Here is an 18,058-nt window from a genome sequence, read left to right as displayed (position 1 = left end):
CTAGAACAGTAACAAGCTGCAAGCAATCTATGAATCTAGAAATGGCAGTAAATGGGATTGCTTTCAGTTTATGAGCTGGTAAGCCTGTTTCATAGCGCAGTTCACAGTGACTGACAGTTAAAACACTGGGTCATCCCGCAGTGCTTGTGCTACAATGCCAAGAGGCATGGGGCCATGAAGACTGACAAAACTAAAACACAAGAAAAACTTATGACAAATGTCCATCTGATGTAGGCACTTTTGGAGAAGGTGAGCAAAAGTTGGAGAAATAGTTCTTAGCCATAAGCATCTTGAGAAGGGAATACACAGTTAAAGTGGTTTTGACTGGCTACTGAAGCTGTGCAAACAGTAGAAACAATCACTTGTTGGTACTAAACAACATTCTCTCCCCTTTAAAACACTGTAAAAGTCTCTCAGGTTGCAGCTTTCTAGAAATTGAATTTTCTTCCTTTTTTTTTTTTTTTTTTTCCCATGGTCTTAGTTGCGAGTTAAATTCAAGGCAGAGAATCTTTTCAGAGAAAGCCTTTCTGGTGCTTGCTTTTACCATAGAAGAATTTGTTCTGCATATCCTAATGGGCTTAATTTTGAAGATAGTCACTTAATATTCTCAACGATCATTTCAGGAGAAGAACAATGCAATGACATCTTTAAGAATAAAGAGGGAATTTATAAACATCGCTTCTATGCTCACTACTGACTGAAATAAGAGAGGTGCAAAGGGATAGAATGGTGAGTCATGTTTCCTTCCATTCCCTCCATAAATCAAATGCAGAGATGAAAACACACAAAAGATATAAGACTAAGCTTGAAAGAGTTATTGATGAAAATATCTCCAGAAAATAGGAAGAAAGTATTCTGCATTGTTGTAAATGGACACTAGCAGCAAAGATGGTGAGGAGTATTTTTATATGTGAAATTAGTGCTATGTATATACACTGTACTAAAACTAGATAGAATATAGAAATGGAATACTTAAAAGAATGGAAAACATCTACAAAAGTATTGTTTTAATTCTTACTATATCCATTATATGAAAAATAAATAAATAAATAAAAGAATGACACTGAAATGACTTTATATTTTCTTAAGTCTCATTACCAGTTTGGTAGGTGATTATAGAAGATTTCTTAATACATGTGTATATTCTGAAGGACAACTTTCTGCAGTGGCCTACATATACTTTAAGGGGGAGGTCATTAATCCCTACACACAGGTCTGGTAACAGCTTTTCCTCCTATTCTGGTCTACCAAGTCAGGCATAAATACAGAACAGACTTCATGCTGACTTGCTGCACAGATATAAATTTCCCCTATAGAATCTATGTCTATCTAGCATTTAGCTGAGCATCATCTCTTTTTCATTTTTCTTACTCCTACAAATTAGAAGAAATTGCTTTAGAAAAAGCTAGGAAGAGGAAAAAAAAAAAAAAAAAAAAAAAAAAAAAAAAAAAAAACAGTAAGAGAAAATTCCTGCCTGAATGTGTTGAAATCTAAGAAATCAAGTTCAACTAAATTAGAATGAGCTCTAAGGCATGAGAGGTGAAACAGTTTATTCCACTAAATCCAGGATGACAGGAAAAGAATCATGAGGATAGACAAGATGAGTAGAATAATTTTTCTGTTGGAGTACAGCACAGATGAAATGATTTCTTTAAAGGACTTTTTTTTTTTTTTTTTTAACACTGTGCATTTCTTCTTAAATGTGATGGTTTTGCTTGGAAATGTATCCTTTCCTTCAGATTAATCAAGCTCCTCTAAAATAAGCCTTCAATGCACTAATGTATTTGGGAAAAAAGGCTTTTGATGTTCCCTATCAGCAATATTATGAGATGAGCCACAAGATCTCTTGTCTTTACTAAGTCCTCTCACAATTGTTTTGAATTGCCAAGCTGTTTCCTTACATACAAGACGAACATACAAATCCTTGGAGCGTGATGCCTCAGGAATCCAGAACGTAGACATTTTGGCATTTGATTGCGAATGTGTCCTCAGGAAACAAGAATAAAGCTGTCACCACTACACCACATTCACTCATGCTCTTGCTGGCAGAAGGCAAAAGAATAAATCCTTTCTTGCTACACAATATCATGGAAATTTAGAAAGTAGAGAGAAATGGTCTCTTTTGTCCCAGTCTGCATAAATCTGGACATTAAAGGAAAAAAAAATGAAGAATTGCTTGCTCACCGAAATTAAATTTAATTTTTTGAGGATGTATGCTATAGAAATTATTCACATTTTAATACTGATGTAACGTAAGAAGGGAATAACACCACACCTGAAGATCTTATATGGCCTTATGGAAAAGTTGGACCATTAACAGAAAGCTTTCTTGAGAATAAACCAACTGGAAAGCTGGGCACAAGCAGTTTAGAAGCAGTACAGTGCTGGGCTTGTACAGCAGTGGAAAATTCACGTCCTCAAAAAAAAAAAAAAAAAAAAAAAAAAAGGAAAAGTTCATAACCATTCCTTATTCCTCATAATTAATATAGTGCTATAAGAGATTAGCAATAACAGAGATACTAAATCCAGACTTTTACAGAAACTTGATTTTTTAAATAGAGCCTTACTAAACCCCCTAACAAAAGCAATCATCTTTTGAAATTCAACAATTCCATTTTTTCAGTTAGCATGACTGAACTAGGTCCAAGTACCTGCAGGTGGGCACATGTACACCTGTATACAAACATGCCCAGGCATCCCAGGTGCAGGAATTCTTAAGGCCGAGGACTACATCTTTCAAAATATATCCTAATATTTTTTGTGGTTGTGTTCTGCAGTACTGAAATTCAGGAGAAATATAATTTTAAACAACAACTTCAAAAACTATTTCACTGCTAATTTGGAAATTAAATAATTGCTTATAAAAGGAGTTGCTCAATTCTTGCTAAAATCCCTTTCTGGGAGGAGGAAGGGAGAAGACAAGGTGGAGGATGTATATTTTTCACGTAAATTCCTCATTTTTCTTGGATCCTCATATTTCTAGTATTGGGTCACATCAGCAGTCTAGTACTATTTCTACAGTTAAGAGCGAGTGAGCATCATTTTCTGCTCTTGACAAGCTCCCCCCTTACATGTGCCTCTTAGATGTGATGCCCTGTGTCACCGCCTAGCTCTGTGCAGCCCCTGTTTCCATGGCTGCTTTTAAAGGTTTTAAAGCCTCCTTTTCACCTGGAAATGTAAATTGGGAAACTCTATCAGGAGGATTGCCTAGTAAGTATTTTTAATCAAAAACTAAATTTTAGGGGATACATATATAGCAAGCTTCCCTTAATACAATCCACAAAAGTTGCAAGCACATCGGTTTTGCACAAATAAAAACTGCATTTATGTGAATAAACAGGGCAATTTGCAAATGCTAACTTGACCAGTCATCTGGTTCGCATGTAGAAATGCATATTTGCTGGGTATGTGATGTCTGAGCTAGCAAATTTCCACCCAAAATTATAGAAACACCAGCATATTTCTGTAGCTGGATTGATGAGTAAAAGTGAAAAGATTTCTAAACTTGTCTGTGACATTACAGAACAAAGAGTCCCACAAAAATGACTCAAGATTCAATAGGGCTTAGTTCAACAATGTCCCATTATGAACCCATATCTTCCAGAACTCTCAGAAATCAGGATTTAAAGCAAGACTTGAAACAAACCCACTCAAAACTAGAAAAAATTACAAATAAATAATGCTGGATAAGACTGTCCATCCTGTTGGCTGAACAACATTGTTAGTAGACAACAACATTTTTAGCAGACAAGTGGTTTGTAGTGCAGGCTGCAGCATAAGTTTACAGAGTGTGGTGTGAAACCAGCCCTGAGACAGTCACACCTAGGGAACACCAAAGCTAACCAAAACCTGAGTTTGCTTCCAACCTTGAGCTGAAACAAAGAGGACTTACGATGCAGAAGTGGTATTTTGTGAGTGGTTTGCCAGACAGGGCTGGCACAGACCTGAGCAGTGCCATGTGGCTTGTGACACTGTCGTATCCTGAGCATCCCAGGCTCAAGCAGCTGCGCAGACTGCAGCTGTGCACACATGGCACTGGGGGGCCGCTTACCATGCTGGCTTCTGCAGTGCTTTAAAGCAGTCGTCCTCTGGCCTGAGCTCCTTTCACCACCTAAACCCACTGCCTGGGCATGAGCTCTCCTGCAGCGCTTGTCCCTGCGTCGCGTGTACAGCCAGCACCCACGTGCTGATGCCTGAACAGGCACCCAGCAAAAAAAAATCGCACGTAAGAGTGAGGCACAGCCATGTAAGGTTTCTGTAAGCCTCCAGAGACGCTGAACCCTGGACTGGCACCAAAATGTATCTTCTGACCCTAATTGTCACAGAGACTATCAAGGAAGCTGTACAGCTGATGGCAGCAGTTTGGGTTTGTCCCAGGTCAATACGGCATCCACCAGAGGGACAGGTTCCCGAGGAGAGTTACCGCTTAAAAAGCTGCTGGAGCTTTATGTGCACTCACCGAGCATCAGCTGTTCAAACATCCGCAAAGGATGCAATCCTGAGCCTGGTGGCACCTGGCCAAAAGCAGCAGGGTTCTCAATCAGCAGCAATTGGAGAGAGAAAACTTTCCTCCAACATGGGCACTGATGTCAGCCAGTCCTCTAGGATACGACAGATAATTTCAGTGGCATATGTCTTTGGCTAATTCTGATCTTTCCGGCACTGGCTAAAGTTATGGGGCAGTATCTGTGGAAATCTAACCTCTCAAGGACACGTGCATAGGGAAGCAGATGGCTTGCAACAGACTGCTTAATCCCAAATCAAATAACAGAATCAGCACTTCAGATCAACTGCTTATATAGACACTTCTGTGAAAGAGTGTGGCCTACAGACAGGCATCCTATGCAGCAAGGCCCTCAGAAAAGCTTATACATTATCAAAATCTAGAAGTTAAACATTTTTTAAAAGCATTTTGTCAAAAGCATGCTATAACTGTAAGCAAATCATTTGGTCTTTTCTGAGACAAATTACTACATTTTATATTACCTTTTGTTAGTATAAACATTTTAAAATATATAAGGAATAAGCATTTTTCTTATCCTTGCTCTTCCTTAAAGAGTCATTAAGCCTCAAGCTTCCCATTCTTATTGTCTGCTGAAAACAGCAAAAATCAACTGATGGGAAGTGAGCAAAGAACAAACCCAAACAAACAAACAAAAAGTGTTTTCTAAACTTATAGTGATAAACTGTATACTGTTGAGAAAAACAACAGCTTCACTAACGTATGAAACTCAGCATCTCTGACGCTACTCAATGTAGTCTTAAAAATACACCAAGCCAATTAGCTGTTTGGTCACATGAATATAAGTGAGCAAAAAGTGTTAATTTTATACCCTAGTATCTGATATTCACATTGAAGTGTTTTAAACTATCTTCTTATTTATTCTATCTGACTGCTGAAGTACCAGTGGAACCCTTGGAGGCCCCATGTCCCTTGCTGGGGTAGAGCTGCCCCACAGCAGGGCCAGCTCTCCCCAGGAGGTGCAGGCACATAAATACATAATCTAAATACCTTTAAAGCAATTTAATGCACAAGGAATCCTGTGATTGGCAGCCACCAAGTAAATCAAATGGCACATCCTTCCAAGTAAGCACTGAACCAATTTGTCCAACTGTTGCAGTCATGGAATCACTGCAAACTACTGCTGATGTAAAACATAAAACTGACACCCAACCCTCATTGTTTCAGATCTATCATCACTGGCAAGAAGAAGGTTTAATTCCTGAATCCTGGAAACATTTTATTGATCTAAAACTCCCCTATTAAGGGTTACATTTTCTTTTTCCAGTTCCTTCCTGAAAACTATGGCATGATGTTACTGAGTCATCTCAAAAGCAGGAACATTTCAGCAGCGAACAAGTCATATATAAATAATGTAGATCAATAATTTTCAACATGTGGTCTGCAGACTCTTTGGGTTCACACAGCCATGCTATGAAAAGGAAGCCTACTGCAGTAAGTTAACCTTTGCTGCACAGAGATGCATGCCTCCACTGAAAAGTACTTAGGGATCCACAAATCAAAAAGGTTATAAGCCACTGACGTAAGTAATCTGCAAGCAGTTTTAATGCTTTGTAGATTATAAGCACCATTTCCACTTATTATTTAAACAAAACGTAGAGATTTGGTGCCTAGTATTAAAGAACAATAATAATTATTTATACAACGGAACTCTAAAATTCCGAGTAAAATTGTAACAAACTCAGAAGTCAGGACAAACTAACAAGTGATTTAGTGAAATATTATTTCAAAAAGTAAAATATTAGTTTTGCACCTGTTCTACTTTTGCACAGTCCTTCATAGCTCAACTCCCTTGAAATACCAGTTTTTCATTCTTGTTATTGACAAAAAAAAAAAAAAAAAAAAAAAAAAAAGGGAAAAAAATCTGTGCAGCTAGAAAAAGAGATCATCTTTGAAGGAATCAGTAGACTTAAACGCTGACAAAAAGCATACTGACTCAGTGAGCTTGTTAAATACAAACATCACTGACAAATAAACAGTCTATATTTGCTTGAATAGCTTATAGGTTTTTTTTTTCTCCCAGCACTATTGAAGCAATGTCTGTATCTCAAGTACTTTTCACATATCAGAGAAGTGGTAAATTTCACAAAGCCTGCACTAATGTTTTGCATTTCCATTCCAAGTGAAATGCACTTCAGTAAGTAAACATGGGTATTCAATAAAACTGTTGCTAGAGACAATGGAAAAAAAAACCCTGTTTCAAAATGCATTGATAAGTAAATCGTTCTAAAAGCATTGGATAATACTGTGAAACACTGAAGGGCCGAGTCACTCAAAGCTGAGAATAGGGTTAGTACGAGTTTTAGTACTCAGGTCTGTATTTTATTTTTTTAATCCTCATTGTGCTTGACAAACATAAAACAAGATGCATGTATTATAATATTTCATAATTCCCTATGCATTAAGTGCATCCATTGAGAATAATCACATCCCTCTTAAGGGCTGAGAGCACGCTAACCAGCATGCACATATTCTTTTTCAAATATTTCACACAGTTGGGGTGCGTGGGGTGGCAGTGGGGAGGGTTGACTTGCTTAAGAAATGTTTTGCATGACTTTGCATGCCCTGAAACCCATAGTGCGTTGGGTCTGATCACCTCAGGATTTCTATTCTCAGAACTTATTAGAAATTCATAGACAAAGTTACTTCTCCTCTTACTGGAGCACAGCACAGGGGGTCACCATCAAGAACCACGGTCTCTGTATTCCAGTCACTAATTTAAAAATATGTCGTGACTTTGCAAATGGTGTATGCACATGCTTAACTTTACATGTTACAGTCTCACTAGATTCAGCAAGGCCATGTACAGTAAGCAAGTTTTTAATGCGCAGTGCTGTAAAGAACTGTTTCTCTAAGATGATGCAAATGAAGAAATAAACAAAGTGAAGAGTGCTAATTTGTTCATTAAATCTTAATTTATCCCCTAACCGATTTCTACCCTTTCTTCACCAACACTGATCTGCCAAATCTGCCTAAAATCTTATATAATTAACATTTTTAATGAAATTAATTGAAAAGCTTTGTATAATTTTTCCATACCAGTGTCCTTTCAAGATAGCATTTGTTTTACATAAGTTTACAAAAATTGAAAGGGCATCTGTGACAGTGGAGGAAGATCTTTTGATCGCAGCGTCTGACTAGAGACAAAGAAGAACAGGGGCTGATTTGGTGTCAGCCGGTTGCTTTCCAGAGCAAGCGTTTAGATCCTGGATTTCCTTTCTAATCCATCCCTCTGAATGGGACTCTTATTCTTGACCTTTTCACTGTAGAATTCCTGATAAATTATATGTGGTGGGTAGGCAGGAAAGAAGAGCCCTTAGCGTAAGATTAATTTTAAACATATGAAAAAATAAAAGAACACAAGCAGATGACAAATGCAGCTCGCTGAACACAAACTTGTGCTGCTCTCTCAAATCCGGTTCTGCGTCACACCTCTGTGTGCTGCACCAGTTACTGCTTTTGGGACACCATCATGTTCAGCCCTCAGCAAAATGATGCATTGCAGTGGTCTATATTTGTATCTCAGTAGCAAGGTTCTCAACTATAAAAATCCTAGTTAATCAAAGATCATAAAAACATGATGTAATGTGTGTCCTGGGGGTAGAGAGAAGCTGAACAGGACACTGATGTTTCACGCTATCTTAAAAACCAGTGGTCATATGCCCTCAATCAAGGCAGAGGTCAGTCTTCCAGCAAGTTTGACTTTTTTCATCTTGTCTCTCAAATTTTTCATTCCTTCTGTCTCCCAGAATTTAAGATTGAGCCAGTTGTGTTTCATCTTTTTACCTATTTCTTCCAGACAATCTAGATTTTCACACTAACTTACTGAGTGCAATCAGTTATCTGTTTATCAAACAAAGCCTTCTCAATACAAGAGCTAGGAATCGAGACTGTGCTCTGCCAGTCAGATTCAGCCTCAAAAATCACTTTAATCAGATTTTTCCTTTTCTCTTCAGTGCTCCCATCAAATTATGTTTGAATGGACTCTGCAGGTCATACGGATTAAGTTGAGCTGTGAGAAGCAAGAAAAAGATGGGTAATTTGTCTAATGTCGCTCTAATGTACCCCCTAAAGAAGAGGTAAATTTGAAGATGGTCCACCAATCTGTAACAGCTTAAAATGTTCCTACTCTATAAAAGGAGTTTGCCAATAACTTAAAAAATGTTTGCAAATAACACCAAACTGTGAATTACTACTCTTACTTTACCTACATGAGTGAAACTCTCACCAACCTAGGCAGATTATAAAAGCATCCAAAATTTAGCTTCTCCCCTTGTTTCTTATGGTTGAGCCCATAACCAGGGGAAATGACTGAAGCAATACCTAAAACAAAAACCTATAGACCAAAATACTTTATCCAAGATTTTTCATATTACAAAAACTTCTGTAAAGTAAGATAGAAGCCTACTTTCTGCAGTAAGTTCCTTTCAAATCTTTTCTTATGTACAACAAAACTTTGGTTCTATTTAAGGGTGGTTGGCAAAATTCTCTATGGCCATATCCTCCGTGCCTGTGGCATAATTTTGATCATCAGCCTATTTTAGATTGTTTCAGTAAGTTTTCTTTCTGCACTGACAAGCTCAGGCTTGACTGAAAATGCTTCATTCTTGTTTTCCTTACCTAGATGCCAATCATACGGATCTTTCCCTGCTCCTTCCTTTTCCTTTTTTTTTATTAATAAAATAAAAGTAAAATAAAATACAAAGGACAGAGAAGGAGAGAGAAACTGAACAAAGCCTGCAAATTAAATAAAAAATGTGTCCCTACTCTGGAAGCACACAAAGACTTAGACTCCCGAAATTGCCTAATGTGTACTCTACACAGGTACTTATAACTGTAGGTGCGGTAGTGATCTACAAGATGTTCAGCTTCCTCAGAAATTACACTGTCATTCTTCAGCCCTCGTCAATAGTAACATTTTCGCATGCTTTTTACTGTAAACAGGTGGCTTTTTTCATTTTTTTTTTAAATTGCCAAAAATAATAACAAAAATATTACCAGAGAGCTCTAGCTACTGTTATGTCTTAAAATAGAATAATAAAAAAATATTTTTTGGCTCTCTTTAAGCCTTTAAATAGCAATATAGTTTGCTGGGCAGAAAGAAAATAGGAATAACACAGGAATACTTAGCATTCAGGTTGCTTGTTTTTCTAAAATTGTTTACTTAATGCTTCTCCTCCCTCCACCTTCCCTTGGGTATCGTTCTTGCCAAGACGCATAGATTTATATTCACCTTTTTCCAGTGCAACTTTTGGAAAGCTAACACGTACAGTATGCACTAAGAGCAACTTCTAAGCTGCAGGCAGAATAAAACAAATCCAAAAAGTAAATGTACCTTTGCAGAAAATTGTTGAGTGGATTTAAGTTACAACAATAAACAATAAATAATAAAGTCTTTCTGAAAGCTAGAGAAGCACATGTGTCCTCTTCATTGATTTTATCACTTCATCACACACAACAAATCTGTGTCAACATGAGTGGCAAGTCTCTGAGGTAAAAAATGTACAAGTCAAGGCCATAAAAGCAGACCACATGCTTAGGAATTTGTCTATTGTAACCATAATGAGGTGGCCTGCTGTCTCTAAGGAGACAATTCATGATACAGCATATGCCCAGGGAGAAGTGAAAGACTATTTTATGAATCCAATACAGTCATCTGTAAGTCAATGAAGATTCAATTTCTTAAAGAGACAGAGAGGAAGAAAACATTCGTGTGAATAGCAGAGTTGCGAATAACCTGTTTGTATGTAAGTAGATATTGCCCTGCAACAATACTCTGACCTACAGGAATCAGCACGGCTACTCGCGCGAGCTAAGATTAATCATGGAGTCCTCCAAGAGGAGGCCTTTGATGCATAACATGATCTTCCATATTTACATAAATAGCATTTTCTGCACTCTATTAATCTCGACAGTACTTCAGAGGGGCTGCCAGTATTAAAACCCATTTTCTGGAACATACTGAGGAATAAAAAGGCAAAGCAGTTTCTTCATGTTTATACCGTGCCTTATTACCCTCCTACAACACAAAGCTCACTCCCTTCAGATGACCAGGCTATGCGATGACCACTAAATAAAGCCCTTATCTGTAAAACACAAAATAAATTTAGAGCTTCAAAACTACTGGGGTACTAACTTGGAGTATCCGTGGCTGCTGCCGAAAGTGTTACGTATGGAAATCTGCTCAGAGAGGGGTAAGTTGTCCCATTTCACCACAGTGACTGCTAATAACGAATAAAATTTCTTTATGGAGAACTGCCAATCATCAGAAATGACATTTCATGCGTTTAATGGGCAGGAGGGGGGCAGAGAGCTGAATGTGATGTTTTATCAAATATTTTACTTTGCAGACAGGAGAAAGGGAGGGAGTAGAAGGGCTGAATTAAGGAAGTAAAAACTGCAGGGTGACAAATAGAAAAGTGTGGGGTGTTTGAAGGGACGGGAAAGTGAAGGGGACACATAGCAGAAAATAAAGTTTCTTATGATCTTCAACAGAAAAAAAAAAAAAGTCTTTATTTTAAGAGTCAGCAAAAGCTGAAGAGGATTTTAAATCATTTTTCTTACAGAAAGCTACGCAGTAATGAAACAAGTTTTGTATGCACGTTTGGAGCTTTAGTTTCAAATCCTGTGAATGAAGTTCAAGTTTATGGAGACCTCTCCTAGAAGTTTACGTAAGTATCTAGTATCTGTAGTGAATCCTCCATTTTCTTTTCCCCCCTTATTATAGTGTTATGTGAAATAACATTTCTGATTCTTTAGTGGTCATTCATGTAAGATCATTTCCAAACAATTTGACTCACATATGCAGTTGAGGGAAGCAATACCAAAATCAGCTGAGTAGTTGATTATGGATTTATAGCCTATAAATGCGAGGGCATATGGTGAGACTCTAAGATGGATATCACATGTTCACACAGCTTCACACCGATCATGAAATGAAGTGTAAAATAGGACACAAGTGACTTGGGTATCGTCATTTAGCATCTGCTCCAGTTGTATTAATTCAGGTTGGACATTAGAGAGTAGCAGTGGCATTACATGATCCAGATACAGCCAAGCAACTGCACACACAAGACAGCTTGATTATGTCCTGCTCCGAAATGAACTGCCATGCAGTACACCTGGGTTACCAGAAATGCATTCCCCCTCACCGTTATGCTACTATTAAGAGAACGAAAACAATCTTTTCATCCTATCCTGACTATAATCCTTAATTCTCCTTACTTCCTTAAAAATTGAAGAAAAACTGTTTTCTAGGCACCACGCCTGGTGTAATACATGCCTCAACAGTAACTCAACGTACTTGCTGTTGAGATACGGTTGATCATGAAATGCAAATTAAAGCTAAGCCAAGAGGAGATACCTTAAACCCCTGAAGTTTTCTTCACTTTGTCTAGACACCAAAAGTGTTTTTGACAAGTACGATTTCTTTTTTGGAAAAGGACACATTAACAGCATATCTAAGTTTAAAGAGCTAGAGTCTTCATGTCAGAAGCAGTCATCACTCAACATATATAGGGGAGGTGAGGGAGAGACTGCTTTCTGATTCAGTTTTACCTCAAGGCTTGTTACAAACTAGTAGCAAAAGGAAGAACTGATTACACGAAGCAAAGGGAGCAGCATCAGAACTGTTTTTGGCAGAGCGTGGACAGTAATCATTAACAGCATTTACATGAACTGTCTGGGGGTAGGTCAGAATTTCTGTAGCTTAGAAAACTGGATGGCATGCAATAACGCTAAACAGAAGTGCTCATTCTTGAGGGGTTGTGGAGGAGCATTTATTATGCTGCATGTTTGCTCAGATTAGTCTCTGTAGTCCAAGCAGATGGATGTCAGTCTGTCTCTCTCACACCCCCACATCAGTAAGGCAAAAAAAAGAATATTTTGATTCAGTGCTGCAAATATACTCTTGCCACCTGCTTTTACCCTTACCAATTAAAATTGTTTTTACATCACAGGTTAATAATTTGGATATTTTGGAACTAGTCTCTCAAACCACCTAAACTTGGGGACTGAGGTATTCATCAAGTTAAAACAAATGTCAATAAAATGCAGAGCAACTATTCAGTGGAATCCATAATGCAGGAGCAGTGCTGCCATGCTGGATGGAAACATTCCTCTTTGCCTTGCAATAGAAATCTTTTTGTTTTTCTTATCCAGCCTCTTTTCATCTCCCATTCTTTTGTTTCAGTGGTCTCTACTTTTCTCCTTTTTTGTGTCTTTATTTGTAAATAGTTGTGTGTTCTCACAGTGTAGTTCTCCTGTTTCTTCATCCAGCACAAGTTCCATTTTTTAGCAATAAATGAGCTGATAGTTAAGAGTGTTGTCATAATTTATGGGATTAGTAAAGCAAATGAGAGAAATTTGGTCATGAGCGTTGCTGCCACCAGTGTCCCATGGATATGTGGTAGCCCCTTGTGAACGCCATCATCAGCTCTAAAACCCAGAGATCCGTTATTAACAAGGCACTTTTTTTTCAGAAATGAAAATGTGTTCATCATCTTCACCTATTTTTCCCCTATTTACTCCCCATGTTCTTCTGACTAATATTGGCCAGGCTACAGCTACAAATTTCTGCAGAATCCAAATATAAGGTAACTGATTCATAATCCCTTAGCTATGACCTAATACATAGAACTCAATTCTCACGTGTCTTCAGCCTTCGATAGAGGCTTTCAAAAAGACATCAGAACAAAATAACTAAAGTTTAGGTCTGAGGCACCAATCCAAACAGGGTTTTCATTGAATATTAATGAAAACAGTGAATACTTTTCCAAGAAGAATTTGAAATATCAGTGGATTTTCTGGCATCTTAAAGGTTTTTCTTGAATATTTGAGTAGCTGAAGAACAGTAATGAAAAGCTTTGAACTGCTGAAGTTTCATGACTGTTAGCATGAATTAAATTTTATTGTATTGAATGATGTAATTTGCTACTTACTTATTATAGGGATGTTCAAACATTTCAAACTAAGCCATTAGGGAGTAGAAGATGTATCACGGTGACTTCAGTGAACAATCATGCAATATGAAAAACAGCATAAGGCTTTACAAAAAAAAGCAAAGATTGAAATTTGTTCACATAAGTGAACATAAGTACTTTTCTTCCTATTCTTTATGCCATCTGCAAATTTGATTTATTGTATATTTTTAGAATATTTCTATGATGCTTCTATAAACAATCATCTTGATTAATAGATTAGCATTTAACTTCTTAGGCAAAACTATTTTTCCCCTCCATAAAGAAATTCTATTAAAACACAAGTGAAGTTGGATTGTAGTGGATTTTGTATTACAAAATGATGAGGAAGCTGGAAGCTTCAATGTTGTTTCCTTAGAAGTGCATCTTCATTATCTGGTATCGTTAAAAGCAAGTTCTGCTCTAATTAAACTTCATCCTTGGTTGTTCAGTTGCTTTTGCTCATGGATGCATACCAATTTGTGTATTATAAAGAATCTTCTATTGATTCTATAAAGTTGACAATTTGCCTAATGGAGGGCAAGAATAATTTGTGACTGTGACTTCCCTTCCTTTCCAAAGTGTGCCTCTACAGAATTTGCAGATGACATATGATCAGTGCACATTAGGTTCAGAAGGAAAACATTTGTCAGCCAGATATCTAATGGCCCATTTTGCAGTGAATAGATGATGTTCAAAATCTGCCAATTTTCAGGGGTCTTTTAATTACAGCTTTGATGTGTATGGTTTACTTTACCTCATATATTTACCTAACAGGTACAATAGACCTGAAATCTTTTTTTACTCTCATGCTCACCTTGCAAAGCTTAAATTTGTGGAAGCTAATCAAACATATTTCCTTTCCAGTGTATTCTGAGAACTAGAGGTCAGAGGCAGAACTTCAATACCTAGAACTTGAAATACTAGATTGAATTAAGTACCTAAGACTTAAAGGACTGAATTGAATGCAGAGAAAAAATGGTTTAGCAATTTTTCTTGCACCTGTTTAGAAAGGCAGATTCACTTATCAGTCATGCAATGTAGGTATAAGCCTGTACACATTCTGTTTTCAAGCACTACTGACTACTGTATTAAAAATATGTATATATATATTCTGTTGATTTTATTTCCAACGTATTGTCAAACATGAGGAAGATTTAAAATGGATTCAACACTACAATAGAATTTCCTGGTTATTTCTCAATATTTGAAAACAGCAAGCTGAAGAAAATTCTTTTTAGAAAGTTAAGAAGGCATTCACTGCCCTTCTCCCATCCTTCTATTGAGCACAATTAAGCTGCTATGTTGCTTAAGCAATTTTAAAATCTCAGCATTTAAATTGTTTAATTATCTATGAAGTAACCTCACAAAGATTTAAACATTTGTATTTCTCTGCCTTACAGAAAATGTTTCAAAAAAGAAAAGCAGAAGCAGAGATTCCGTGTTGTTAGTTGCTGTCAAAGAGGTCTCTCTTTCTCTCCCTTTCTGTTGTTTCCAGCCATCCCTCTCTCCATTCTCCTTTGTTTGCTAAAGTAGCTTACTGACTGTAATAAAGGGAGCCCAAGTGTCAGCTTGAGACTGCCATGAAAACTAACATTCACATAAACCATTTTTTCCACTTTTGTTAAGCTTCTTATCAAAAGAACTCTCTCTCTCTCTGTCTCTTTCTCTTTTACTCTCTCTCGTCTTCTGTCCTTTTTAGGATATCTTTCTAATTTTATTGAGACTCCTCTGTTAAGGTACAGCACTATAGTTCAGTAACTATAGGAAAGTGAACCCAAAAGAGCCAGCTTGAGACTACCACAAACCATTTTCACTTCTTATGTTAACATTTCATCTCAAAGGGCTCTTTTCTCTCTCTGTCAGTTGCAAGGCATCTCTTTGTCTCTATTGTGCTTACTGCGCTAAGGTGCCTCATTGACTGGAGTGAAGTGAACTCAAGCATGCCAACTTGAGGCTGGCACACATTTTTTAATTTGGTTGAAGTTGATACCCTAAGGGACTCGTAGTGTCTGAGCACCAACACTCCCCTCCCCCTGCCCCCGCCCCATGCCTACTCCAGTGAGATGACTCTAAGATATATTTGCTATAATAATGGTTTATATATTTAATTTGACAGAATTTAATGGATTGTAACCCCACAGGTCATTCAAGAATATTTCTTTTATTCCTCACCACCTTCTGGAGCACCTGGGATACTGCGATAAGGTGAATACCAAACTACCAAACACACACCTGCCTTCATACCTGCTGAATAGTTTAAGAAAACTTAATAGTAAGGCCTGATTTTAAAAGAATTCTTAAGAAGTAATTTTCAATGTAAAAGACATTCTTAATTGTTATTGGGGAAGGGGGATAGGAAGTAACAACAACAACAACAAAATCACTTCAGCCTGTAAGATTTCACATCAACTAAAATAATTACCCTACATTTCTAAGGTATGTCCTAATCACTTTGGATTGGCCTTTTTATAGTAGACCTCATTCCATTGAGAATTTACCTTTGGTGACAATTTAATGATTAAATAGAAAATAACTAAGATTAAATAAATTATGGCAACCAAACTCTCAGCCCTCAGTGGACAGATACAAGTCTAAAGATGATGAACAAATTGGACTAGACAAATTCCTGGTACTTTTTCAGTTAGTTGCTATCAATAGTTTAAACAGTAATCTTTCAGTACTCAAATGCTTGAATAACCACACAAAAACAAGAAGTCCAGTGTGCAATATTTGAAATCTTCCTTTTGGTTTGTTTTCAGTGATATACTTAACCTACTTTCTACGTCTATTCACAGCTTATGACAATCTTCAATTAGCTTAACTTAACATTTTTCTCACTCTTCTGTCTTGATAAAATAAGTCATTCAGTTTTGAATAGAAAAACAGGAAGGGAAGTATTTGATAACACTGGGTGTATCCTTCAGTTTGTTTTAGCCAAAACCCTACACGCTCCTGGCAAGAAAGAAGTACGTCTTAATTCCAAAATGCAGCAAAAAGACACTTGTTTATTTTTGCACAAATACAAGCCTGATGTTAGTGATGAATTTACTGTATGAGAAAACTGAGCTGCAAAAATCTGCACTACCTATTTTCCTTCTTTTCCTCCACACCCCCCTCTGCCCCCACCTCTCCCCAGCCTTTTTTCTGCAGATCACAAAGAGTTTCAGGAACATGGATAATGTTGACAACAGCCAGGGCACACAACAAATGAACCATAAGAACATGCCACTTAAGTGTGAACACAGCAGAGATTTTGCATAGATGTTTTTACAAATTTTCATAGCCAGCTTGTCTCCAATTTTAAAAGAGAAGAAAACTTTCTACTTAAATAAATAAAACCTTAACTTGTAGAGAAAATATTGTGATTTCAGGGCATACAAAAGTTAATACTACTTCTTGTCCACTATACCCAAAAGCAGCATTGAGTACAGAAGTTATTTCATTTTTAAGTCATTACCAGTAATACCCTTAATCTTTGTTGCTACACTAGGGGCTTTTTCTTATATCCTGCTCCTGAGCACACCACCATGCAACGGTGCTAGATTCACTGAATATCACCCCAAGAGAGCAGCATTAAAAAGGTAGGCCCTTCCATATCAAAAGGGCTTTGTTTTTTTCCATAGCACATATGGGATTCATTCTATTTGTCTTCTGGTTTCTGAAGCTTTAGAGTTTAGTCAGTTTTTATTTAGGTTTCACTTTCCTACTATTACAAAAAAAAAATAAAATTAGAAAGCTGATGGTTCACATATAATCAAATTCCTCTACGAGTTGAGGCTTTTAGAAAGAACAAAAATCCACCCCACCCCCCAAAAATTAAACAAATATTGTGTGAGATTTGTGAAACAGATGATGAGAAGACAGAAGTCAGCAACATCTTCTATGAACAAAAGTATAGCAGCCCGTTTCCACAGCTAAGAGATGAAAGCCTGTAAGTTACCCTAAGGGAAAAGAATCAGGAGAAAGGTGTAAATTTAGAGCACTGAATCTGCAAAGGAGTATAGGAGAAAGGAGTAAACACGTCTTGTAAACTTTCAGAAAGCTTTGATTTTCTCACCATGGTCTAACTGAGAATGGCTCTTGGCTACATCAAAGCTTATTAACAAAACTGAGAACTACAATTTCCAGAATAGTCAAGGCCAGGGACGCAAAGAAAAAAAATGCAAACCACCCACACCCAGCAATGACCAAGAAGTGAATAACAACAGAAGTGGTGACAATTTTCTAGAAAACCTAACATGATCCAGGTACATAAAAACAGAACAGACAGTTTCAAGAACCTAGATAATGTTGCCAACAACCAGTTGCAAATAGTAAATGAGCTGTTAAAAAGCCATGACTTGATTGTAAACAGAATAGTAATTTTATATAGCTGCTTCATGAATTTCAATAATCAGCTTAAGTCTTTAATTTTCATATGACAAACAAAGTACTCAAAGTCACTAGTCTTCAGGAAATTAAGGAGGAAAAATAAACAAAGTATAAATAAATAAATAAATAAATCCTGTCAAGTCCATGGGCATTCTGCCATTGTTCTTAATAGAAATACCTTTCTATTAAATTTTTGAAACAACCT

The sequence above is a fragment of the Oxyura jamaicensis genome, chromosome 7, assembly GCF_011077185.1.
Source record: "Oxyura jamaicensis isolate SHBP4307 breed ruddy duck chromosome 7, BPBGC_Ojam_1.0, whole genome shotgun sequence".
Lineage (NCBI taxonomy): Eukaryota > Metazoa > Chordata > Aves > Anseriformes > Anatidae > Oxyura > Oxyura jamaicensis.
The sequence above is the reverse complement of the archived record's forward strand: the minus strand, read 5'-3'. Positions refer to the sequence as shown.